This window comes from Manduca sexta, chromosome 15, assembly GCF_014839805.1.
Source record: "Manduca sexta isolate Smith_Timp_Sample1 chromosome 15, JHU_Msex_v1.0, whole genome shotgun sequence".
NCBI classification, from domain to species: domain Eukaryota; kingdom Metazoa; phylum Arthropoda; class Insecta; order Lepidoptera; family Sphingidae; genus Manduca; species Manduca sexta.
In genome coordinates, this window is record NC_051129.1 from 10,096,567 (window position 1) to 10,109,584 (window position 13,018).

Here is a 13,018-nt window from a genome sequence, read left to right on the forward strand (position 1 = left end):
TGTGTTTGTTTTATTTTATTGAGGGAACTTCTAGAAAGTAGAATGCTCAGCAATGGCTCAGTATATGTTTAATACACGACCAATATTATTATTTATTAATTTATTTATTTGAACAGCCAACAAAACATACATCTTACATAGTTTTTTTTTAACTATATAACTAACTTTTATTATACTACAAATTAACTTTATTATAAATACCAAGAAGATTGGAAAATTTCAAATTATTATTCGATGGATTACTCGACGTTTATAGAAACTAGGGTGTACCTAGGGCCTTCTTAGCGGAAGCGGATGTAGAAGCGAAACTCTTCGCCTAGGCTGGGGTGGGAAGGTCAACGGACACGGAGGCGAAGGTCTAATTAGAAGTGTAAAAGTATAAATTCATAGATTTATTAAGGTAATAGGTAGTCAAAAAGGTTTATTTCAAATACATGTAAGTTCTTATATGTATAGTACACAGCATAGCTTGCCATAGACAGGCCCTATATCTAAATTTGTTGGGGCTTCGGGCCAGTGCGAACTTTTGGGCGCCTGCTTAGTTAAATGTAGGTGCCCATACCGAGAGGGGCCCCAAAACTCGGGGGCCCCGTATCACTGATACGGCGGTAGCTATGCCCCTGATGGTACACTTAAAGAAACTAGTAATCACTCGTAATCAAAATAAGTTATTAGTAATAAAAATTCAGAAGTCGGAATGGGCAGCATCTACCTCATATGTAAAAGTCGAACGCTATGCAGGGCTTCCATTTTTATTATTTGTTCATACAACCACTTTTAGATATGAGATATATTCTTATATTCTTGAAATACGTACTTATTTAAAATTCAATCTAAAAGAATATGAAACAAACAACAACGTCGCCCCAAGCTTCTTGTTATCAGATCGGTATCAGAACCTGTCTTTCACAACCGAGTATTCAATTTGATTCTATTCTACGAAATTGTTTAACGTAATTATTAAAATGATAATGTTGCTAGATACATATGAATTCTATCATACCTAGGTAAGTACTTGTTTTTGTGTTTTAAACCAAAAATTGCAGATAATTACGCTATTATACAAGTTAGTGTTTTTTTAAATTGAAACCGACACTTAAAACAAACAATAACTTTCTTTATATACATATTCTAAAACCGTAATGGCAAATATTACAGCTAACTATAACCATTAGTTAAAATTGTTAACTTGTAATCGAAGCTCCGTCAATATGGATCTGATTCAGAAATAGCATAGTTTTAATTTATTTACTTAAAGTTACAATTTTCATAAAACTTCAGTTTTACTTTTTCTCCTTTACGAAGTTAAAGCATTTCCATCGAGATTTCTGATTCATTCCTCCTTTAATAGCTGGTTATAACAAAGTTACAAGACACGTACACAAATTACACACATTAAAACGTCAGCGTATGCGTGTTATCGCAACATAAACCAATTTAAAATTAATCTGATAAACCGACGTCCAATAATGCGTTTTTAACAAGGGTACAACATTTCTTATTGCGGGGTTATTTGTAACAAAAGATCAAGCGATAACTGCACACTTGATTACTGAATTATAATTTTAAACATTACATACAATATTGGCTGTGATTACATCTGTTATTAGATTTTTGGATAGTGATGATTTTCGTAATAAAAACAAATTGGTAGAGATAAGTCATCTTTTTATTTGAGGATGTAATTTTTTTTCTATTATTTCGTTTTGTTACAGGGTTTCACTGACCGAATGCTGGCTAAGTTGAAATTAAAGTAGAGTCTTAAAATTACAATATTATTAGTTATAATTTGATACATTTATTATTCAGAGCGCACATGACATTTCAAGCTGAAGTTAAACTAAACAGTCAGTTACATCATTAAATTGATTTTGATTGGCTATAAAAGCATTCCACATATTCAATTCCGCCATGTCCCTGCGGCACGAGCGTTCCAAGACGTCGCTAATTTAATAAAAGGACATTGTCGAAAACGGCCCCAGAACCAACAAAGGTGTGACTAGCACCATAATTATTTATGTATTTTTTTATATTATTTGCAAATATGTGTATAAAACGGACAAGCTGCTAGCTACATCCAAAATGAATATATAAAAGTATTGTAACGACTTAAAGTCAAAGTCGCCGACATGTTTACAACTAATTGTGTATAGAGATGTACCGGTTTGACAAAACGATAAATCTAATTACCGACAATTAATTATTGAAACATTTTAATATATTCGATTTGTGAGGCGATATGTTCTTTAATTATTATAATAATATTTAATCGAGCAGTGGATGCGTCTCAAATAATTAAGTAGTTAGTTTTAGGACTAAATTGATTATAGATCAAGTCGTCTATGAAAAAGTTTTTTTAGTTTTTAATTCATATTGATTTACTTTTGTTTATTTGGATTCTATATTAGCGACCCGCCCTGGCTTCGTACAGATAGCAGACCATAATATATTATGCGAACATTTATTTTTCTGTCGTACAAAATATTTATGAATTATACATATAAAAAGTAGTGTTCTTCTCTCTCCCTCCATCCGGGGCCTCAAACTCTCTCCATATTAAATTACTATCGGATCCGCCCGTGTGAAAGATTTTCCGGGATAAGGGTCCCGCTAAATATTTTTCCGAATAAAAATAACCCTATGTTGAATAAAATCGATTTTTGTATAAATGATCGATATAATCGATCCAGAATCTAGTCGAGTAGTATCCCTAATTCTTACTTCATTTTTCAATTCAAATTAATGTCACTCACACTTCACTCATCAGAGGCAAATAAACTAGACTCTCACTTTCCATATAATATATTATAATTCTCTGACTCTCACTATATCATTGACGATTCGGCTATTATAAAGACTCTGTGCGATTGATTACGATATCGACATACACTGGCTGTGATTTTTGGACTTTGTGAACTGATGTAACAATTTACCTGGCATTGATAACGGATACGAAATGGAAATTGCTTTTTGCATTAATTGTGGCTCTGCTGGCGGATCCATGGTGTTGGAGAACGAGCAGATTCGCCATTGTATACAACAATGGACAGCGCCTCGTTTGGTACGCACATTTTTCTTTAATCGTACAAGTTTAACTGCCGCCAAACTTCTAGTTCGCTCCTCAGTTCCTGTTCTTGGTAACTACGTTGAGACAGCAAACAGAGTCTGTATACTACCTACTACACACTTTAGCATGTGGCTGTGGCAACTTAAGAGCAAACTAGCAAGTATATTGTTGATTAAAATTGTGTGTCATATGCTTGAAGGTTTCTTACATTTAATTCAGCTGGATGATTTGTATACATAAATCTGCTTTCCGTGTGACACAATATTAATATATTGCCATTCTAATTTGAGCATAATGTGTTTGTTTTTTTTTTTTCAGGTTGTAGCCCTTGATCTTATATGTACAGCATGTTAGACCACGGCCCAAGAGCCTATACATACTTCAGCTGTAACAATGTTAGTAGAAGCTGCGTGCTCTGTAATAGAATGTTGGAACTCCGGACTCGGTGATTGTGATTGGCAAAACTGAATTGATAAATAATACCATAACAACAACCCTCTTGCACAATACTCAGATAATATTTTATAAAACAATGTAGGTGATGATGAAATAAATAATATGAACTAAAAATATTTTTTTATTTGTTTAATTTAATCCTACATGCCCTAAAAGTCTACCAAAAGTGTGTAAAATATGCCATGCTTCTGATGAAGCGTGAATGCTCAACAGTGCGCCTCTGTCTGTCTTTTCGGGGAATACGTACGACGTACGTATATATAGAAAATACATAAAATCTGAAGGGTACTCTTAGAGGATGTAAATACTATAACTACATAATTAGGTACCTTTTTAACTTATAAAAAATTATATGAATCAAGTCTTAAAATAGCCTGATTTAAGTAAAAAATAACACCGGTCAACACGATTTTTGAGTCTGGTTCCTGAATGTGAAATTTTGGTTTCTCCTATGTTACAAATAAATAAAAAAATAACTGTTCCGATCAAAGTTTGCTTTTGTAGAACTAAAGCAATTTTACTGAGTTTCAAAAAACACATACAATTTTTTATACTTTCTCTGTAATTTTTATTTTAAAAATAACGATAAAAAAGTTTTTATTGAACATCAAAAGTCTTTTTTTATACAAGAATTATGACTAATAATAGCAAACAAATAGAAAATAACAAAAAATCATGGTAAAAAATGTTTTTTTAATGGATCTTTTATGTTTGTGTGCGTATTAATCCCCAAATGTAATCTCCCATCATACTCTCGTTGTACTGCCCTTGGTAATGTCGTTTAAACTCCATCACATCTTGGTAAAAACGTTCTCCCTGCTCCTCTGAATAGGCACCTATATAATCTTTAAATTTGTCCAGGAGAGCATGTAGCATATGGAGTTTATCGGACATTCCGCAGTCCATCAATTTAAAACTTTCAAGCATAGTTTCAATGAACTCTTCATAATTGTCGACTCTGTGATTTCCAAAAAAACAATGGACTACTGCTTTCAGACGCTTCCAGGATTATTTTTCATGAGCAATAAGGAATTTTGTGAAATCATCGCTGCTCATTATTTGTTTTATTTGTAGTCCAACGAAAATACGAGTTTTAACTTTAGCTTCAGATAATTTGGGAAAAATCTCTTTAAATATTCAATAGCTTCAGAATTATGATCTAGAGCTTACACAAATTGTTTCATTAGCCCTAACTTTTATATGTAACGGTAGCATCAATATTTATTTAGGCTCTACTATTGGTGTCACTTTCACATTATATTTTCCAATTTGAAATTAACACAAGCACCGTGAGGCACCCATTTCTTATCTTGATTCCGTATTTTGAGGTTATAATAAGCGTCATAGGCTTCGCAATGCTTCAAAATCGTTGCCAAAGCAATTTTTTTGCTTCTTACTTTAATAAATTGACCGCAAATAAAACAGAATTAATCAACATCCTATTTACACTTTCTTGGTGCCATTTTCTAACCAAGCACGACATAAAAGTCGGTTGTTACAACTCGAATATACTTTATTTTTAAATAGTAATAGACTAGTAAACACTAACTACTGCCGTTCAGACATAATTCACAATTTACAATTAAAATGATCAAAATGCTGCCGCCTGTGCTCATGAGAATCAATTAAAAATCTTCAAAACGTACTTATCAACATAAATCAGACAAAAGCAAACTTTAAGAGTTAAAAATGGATATCCGAGTATTTTTCGATGTTTGGAATCAGAATTCAAGCATTAGAACAGAAACACAAAAAAAAAATTTTTTTTTGTCGACTTGTGTAATCAGACACCTACATTGTGATTAATCTTTAGGGCTTATATATATTAGATAGGTAGTTATATCAATAAAAAGCATATTTAAAGCGTAAATGATAGGACTATAAATCTACCTTGAACATTGAAAAGGTTTCAATGTTTACTATCAATTATAACCTCAAAGTCTCATCGTTTTTTTGGATTGATGCGATATCCCAGCTTGTCCGTTTTATAAATAATATGTCATGAGAATTTATTAATGATTCTAAATATTACAAACATTTTTCCATTGCTGTTGGTTCCAGGGCGAATTATGTATGGGCACAGAACAATGTCCTTTTGATGGGTATTCGGCAGGCAACCTGAGTTTGGTGCGCGCGCCAAATTAATCAATATAGGGTTTCGTTAAAACTCGTGGGTATAAAATTTTAATTATACGCCAAGTGGAAAATATTCAAATTAACCCGGAGACTAAACAATGGCAACATCCATTTGAAACCAATTCAGGGGCTCGCATGAACTCGGATTACATTTGTACAGTAAAATAAAGTGCCTATTACTTATGTAAATAAGCCTGGAAAATCGGTATCTATCTACTATCTACTACTTAGTGTCCGTACGTCACCTGGGTCATAGAAAATTAGCGCTGCAGTATCTGTCGTGCTGGTACTAGAACAAGGTGTTGAATGAGGGTGGTACCCATTACTAGTACAATGGGTATAATTTTGTTATATTACTTAATGATTTCTTCGAGACTGCCTCGGTGGCGTAGTTGTATTGCATGTCCGGTACAATAGCGCTCTGAGGTCCTGGGTTCGAATCCCGGGTCGGGCAAAGTGATATTTGGGTTTTTCTGCTCAGTATCAGCCCGGAGTCTGGAATTTGTGCCCGATATGGCGATAGGCTCGCCCCCTATCACATCATGGGACGGAACATACTTGGCGAAAAGTGGGTGCCCTAGTTGCTTGCGCCTATGCATACCCCTTCGGGGATAAATGTGTGGTGTTATGTATGTATGTATGATTTCTTCTATACTTACTTACTTATTAAGTATATTATTTTCAGTATATTACATACTCGTAATTAGTTTATCGAGAATCAGTAACACAATCTATTGCATTAAATTTACCATATTTTATCCCAAAAACATATTAAAATTTCGTCAATCTGGTTACCTTTTGTATTAACAAAAATTCGGCCCGTGTCGCTTACTGATACCTACTACCAGAGTCGACCGTTACAAGTGGTTACAAGCACTCCCTTTCCCACCCCGCGGCCCCGCACACGTCCCGCTCGTTCCCTGCGGCGGCGCGGGCGGTGTGCTTGATTTATCAATTCTAGAACACGTCCTAACAAATTAAATTCATGTTAAGGTCGGATACTTTTGTAGACACTTGAAGAATTCCCCAGCAACGGTTCCACGAGTATTTTGTATTCTCTACGTGATGGAGTTGCGTGAAAAATAATAAAAACCGTCGGAGTTGTCGAGATGTCAAGATGAAATGCGTCACAGATTAAACTACGGTATGTGACTCAATATTATTCCTGATTTCTTGGATATTAAAAAAGTCATCGAAGAGTCCTGGGTCAGCTTTCTATTAAGTTTTTAATTTTTAAGTGGGTGAAAATAATCGTCGGTCTAATACAACAATTCATGCCTTTTTATCCCAGAAAAGGTAGGCAGGGGCGTAACTAGGGCACCCACTTTTCGCACATGTCGGTACAAGTAATGTTTCATAATTAATTCTACACTTAGATATTGGATAATTTTTTTCACAGGTCTGGAAACCGTTTTTGAGCACGCTCAATTTTAAAATAAAATATATAATATCGACTATGTTTAATATATTATGTTCGTATCCAATTATAGAGAAAAAAAACGGTTATTTAAGTTTTATCAGCAGTTTTAATGACTTTTAGCATTTTTTTAAATAATCCAAGATTAATTGTAACAATAATGTCTATAATGACTACCATCGTACGGCCTTTGAATCACGTCTATAGTGTTTCAAATATGGCGTAAAATTATTGTTCCATTTCTCTCAGAAATATAATAAATCACAATTGAAAAGTTCGCATCGAGCGTTATACTTCTCAATTTCGATACCGACTCCGGGCCATTAATAATTGATAAATGGGAGTGAAAAAAGTTAGAGAGCATGATGGGTAACACGATATTTTCTCGGGGAGAGGCATCTAGTATTACTAGAGATAAGGGTACAGAATGATGTAGACAAGTAAATTTTATTCAGAATAAACAATAGGGTGTTTTGTTTTAACGAGTTATTTTGTGATGTTTTGTTTGAAGTTTTACTAATTTAATTTCTTTGGATATATTTCACCATTTATTAATGACTAGGAGTTGCTCGGGGCTTCGCCCGAACATAACGCCTTTTCCACCACAAAAGTTCTTAAGACAGAAACGATTTCTAGCGTCATCTGTACGATCAAAGCGTCACGTAGTTAAAAAATCAGATTAATCCCATTATTTCTCATGGGAATAAATTATCGGGATAAAAATTGCCTATATGTCATGGTAGGACATGGTCTATCCGTGTGCCAAATCTCATCCAAATCCGTTCAGCTGTTTCTGCGTTTATTAATCACAAACATCCAAACACTTTCGCATTTATAATATAAGTGACATATGTTATACGATATCGTCAATGGACGGGCTTCGTTTATACAAAAGTCAAAAATTCAAACCAGTGATTCAAGTGTTAAAAATTACTACTTACTTCCAATTAAATACATATGTTCGGAGAAAAGATACCTATATATTTTAGTCAAAAGTTCGTGGCCTTCGCACTTCGCTGACACACTATTCCAAAGATTTATGTTATATTTGATACGAAAATTGAATTATAAATATCAGATAATTCTAAGTATTTTTCAGTGAATATCTCCAATAATCCCGAAAGATAAGTAAATGTAAAACCATGAAGTTTTTTCAAATTTTTACCAACATGATTTTTTTTATCTCATATTTGCAATAAATTAAAAATAACTTTAAAATGAACCTATTTTTAGGATCAGCAAACTAGTTTTATTTTAATGTCTAACATTAGCGTAAACATAAAAAAATATTATAAAAAATAACTTCTTCGATGGATCTTGTAATAGGGAGCTACAAAGCTGTTAATAAGTTATGTCATGTATAGAAATATAAATTGAGGATTTTCAAGGTTTAGTCTTTCATATTAGAGATTATTGCGAGATTTTCTATTTAAAAACATGACTTGCCTAGGCTCAGAGTTTCGATATTACGGTCCACTCGCGCCATATTTAAATTGATTTTGGAGCTTTGTTACGTATCAACAGCACATTCTATATTTTCTTCAGCTGAATTTCAAACAGCGTCGAATAACCTTAGTTGATGGGCAGATACGTAACGAAGGGAGAACGAAATATAATGTTTTTGGGCTTCTTTTTAATTATACTTATATGTATATAAAGCTGAAGAGTTTGTTTATTTGAATGCAGTAATCTCAGGAACTACTAAACTGATTTTTAATTCTTCACAAATAGGAAGCTACATTTCTCTTGAGAGGAACTTTGTATACCGGAAAATATAAAGCTGTACTTTTATCCCAGAAAAAACAGTTTACGGGGCGGAGAAGCAAGCAAGCAAAAGCTAGTAGTCAGATAAAGTAAGTAGTTATTAAAATAAAATAACCTGATTGAAAATTAAAAATGAGACAATTTTTATTTATTTAATTTTTCTTTTTTAAATATTGTTCGTGTTACTTATACTTTATATCACGAATAACTCAGAAATTATTGATATCGTTTTATCTATTTTAATTAGACGTATTCACTACTAGCAAATGATTTTGTTCTTACAGGACTAGTAAACAGCCCCTGTGACCTTAGGAAATGTTTCTTTAAATTTAGTGAAATTTTTGAAGTGACTATGCTGGACTAGCCTCTATATACGGCTTGTAAAAACACATCACGCCTTTATCCTCGTCAACCACGCTAGTTTAGTGCGAATTGGTAGATTGCACTCGCTCTTAAAATTCCTATAGAGAACTACTTAGGTATGCAGGTTTTCACTCGATGTTTGCCTTCACCGTTAAAGCAAGCGATCATTCACAATGAATACACATATTTTTTTAGAAAAGTTAGAGGTGTGTGCCTTTGAACTTGCGGACATTCGTCTCAGCAGTCCGTTCCACACCCAACTAGGCTATCACCACTATATGTGTAAATAGAATTTATTTATTTATTTTCCCGTACGTGGGTTTACTTACATAAATTTTGTGACGTCACACACAACCAGGTGAAGACATACTGATGAACGTTTATAAGAGTTCCGTAATACGGCCCACGCGCCCTTCTCAATAAAAATAAGGCGGTTCAATTTCATTTACATATGGCATGAGGGATCGGGACTAAATTAATTTCAAGTTCCACCCTCTCACTTTTAACACGAGCTCTGTTCGTAGAATATAGAAAGGAACCGGATTTACGTTGATTCTATTTTTTTCATTCGTGAAAAAGACATGTAGGCGTTGTGATTTGCCGTTTAATATGGAAATAATCATAGTATAATTTTGTAAAGAACAACATAAAAAAATCTATGTTATTCGCTGATGAAACTGATGGAGTTGCGTGCAAAAATTTACGTAATCTAATAGTAGTAAAGGTGAAATTTTCCGAAAGGGAGACCCGACACCACCTACAGGTTATACGCATGACTGCGGTCTGTAAATCGTTCTCATGATAATTAGATTCTACATAAAGGCAAGCCGACAGGAATCGGGTTATACGGGCCCTTAGCCACTGCAATCTAATAACTATAATAATTCAAGTATCTAGGCATATTTGAATGTCTTTGTGTAGGGCTTAATCTACGGAGCCAATACAGATTCCGTGTTTAATACTACGACGCTTTTTGTGTATCTTCAGCATTTGCTTTTGGAGATTTTGTATGTGAACAGTGAAACACGATTTCCTAGATAGTTTTAGTTCCTTTTCAAGCGTGTAGTCGGTGACAATATAATATGGCTTCTGCGATTATACAAACCTTTAGGATTTTAATATTTTGTATTCATTATATTTGTCCATTATAATGATCTCGATGGACTGCACAGCGTGTTTAGATACCCTTATTACATCTAAGAGAATCAAAATATGATTAGTCAGTGAAGTGCCCTCTTTGACGTCGCATCGCTTGGGGTGTGATTAATATTGTGGGAAAATATCTAGCGACCTACAACGAACTAAATCCTACGCAGTAGTTTATAATTCTTGCTATTTGAGATGCTTACATTTACTCTATTTTGCCACAATGTATATGTCATTTTGACATTGCGTACACAAATGAAACCATCTGTATAAGTTATAAATAATACTTAAGCAAGAGATTTTTGTAACGAACGTCAACTTATGAATTATGTTATTAGACTAAATATACTGGTGGTATGTCTCTCATGTGAGTCCCCCTGGGTAGGTACCACCGCAATGTCTATTTCTACCGCCAAGTAGCAGTGTGTAGTTACTGTTGAGTTCCGATTTGAAGGACATTGTAGCCAGTGTAACTACTAGATATAATGAGACTTAACATCTCACGTCACAGGATGGCGGGCGCAGTGGATTACCAATCAATAATTTGTAATTCATGGTGTTGGATGGTGTTTCTGCTGTTTATGGGCGGTCGTTTGTCTCGTCATTCAAAGAAATAAAAAAAAAGAGTGTTATTTTTTCTTTTTTGATTTGGTCGAGAAATCGTTTAGTCATCGCTTAAACCATAGAAAATAATATATTGAATGTAATAGGAAGTATCGCATCCGTATAAATTCAAAATTGTACCCTTTAAAAACTCTTATAAAAATATATTATCAATTAATCAGCCTGTTGCCGTCCACTGCTGAATGTAGGCGTCCTCAAATGAAGCCAACCATCCCGGTCTACATTATATTACACCTAATGGCAATTAATTAATTTTACCTTTTTAAAAATTAAGTCTCACATAAAAGATAATTATCCCTTGAGGCCTTGGAAATTAATTAATTTGTTAATGCCATTTGTCTAGCCGCTAAGTAGTGTATCTTTAACGTATAAAATAAAATTGATACAATATTAGATTTTTCATTGAACATTACTTAAATATATTTGGACAAAATGAGGAGATACGAGGAATGAGTTATAGAATGTAAAATAATATTATTTTAATTTTTTGTCTATTGGTTTTTCTGTTAGTTCAAATGCTGGTTGGTGTATTACCTATGCCAATACCACTCGGTGGATTCGAACTCTAATAACTGAAAAACATGAAGGATTGTTTTGTGTAATGGTATTTACAGTATTAAAATCGACCAGATGAGATAGATCTAAGTCCATACAGACGAAGTTGTGTGCATAGACTGTTTTAAATTAATATGCTGGAGGCGTTACTTGGTTAAACTATTTTAAGTAAAATCAAAATAAATATACGTAGATTTTTAAAATATCAAGTGGCATGATTTTATCATTCTCGGCTAATAATTTAACGTTTTACATCTTTTACGGGAATAGACCCTGGTGTCTGTTTACTACTTTGCTTAAGTGTACCTACGTAATAAAATAATAGGTAGGCAGATATTAAATTTGTTTCCTTGTTTCTCATTACGTCACTTCATACAAATATTCATTGGTCTTTTACTGGGTTTATAAAGCCACTTGCAAACGTTGCAAACCTAATTAAGAAAAGTGAATAAATGTAATTGCCGCGGAGACACCGGCAGAAGCATTTACAGCAGCCATTATTTATTTACCTCAGCAAGGAGTTTAATAAGCACCCCAGTCTGCCAAGATGATATTGTTTATTATAAACGAAGTCATTAATCTGTCTACATTCACCAGCCAAATGAATTGGACCACTTAATAAAGATCTCTGTCGCGAGGGTGTCTGAGTTCACTAATAAATAATTTATGACTGTATTACGGCTCTCGATTTTAAGTTTTTGGTTGAGTCATGGGTATTTACTGGGCAATACAGTGTGTAATATCGTTGCTTAAGCATTAAATGTATGTGAGATTGTGTGCGTATCCAAACTGAATGAGTGACTGAGGTGAACGAATGAGGAATGAAAGAACGCGACGGCATGCGACCTTACATATAGGTAGGACGGACAGGTGTCGTTAAACGCAGAGTTTTAATGTTAAAAAATATAGAAAAGAATACACGTGTTCAATAATAAAAGAGTTCTATTTTATTCCACATGCATTTGTTAGTGTTAAATGTTTCTTGGCTTATTGATGACTACCTAAAACGAATCGACATGTGGGGGCAGTAGGTTAAGCACGTGCCTTTCTCGATATACTTAACATATGTATTTATGGAATAAGTTATCTTGTAACCATAAAGGATCTATAGAACGATTTAACTTCTTTGATTTAAACTGAATTGAGTCAACTGAGTGTAGGTCCAACAACGTTACGATAAAGTAGAACTAAAGAATAAGCCCATAACAAGCCATTTGGTTGGTAGATTATCAGTCCTTTACAACATTTACTAAGGCGAATGTGTTATGGAACTGCACGACCCAATTCCCCCATCTAATCATGGGTTAACCAGACGTACTTTATTCCCCTGTCATGTAGTGGATAAGTTTTGCGTCAGCTTTTGTTATGGACACTGGTGTAGTCTTCTAGTTTTTAAAAATGCGAATAAATAGGTTTTGTATAGTATCCTTAATGGTGTGCTGTAATTATAGAGATTATTTTCGTCCTCGTACTCGTAATTAAGAAGCAAT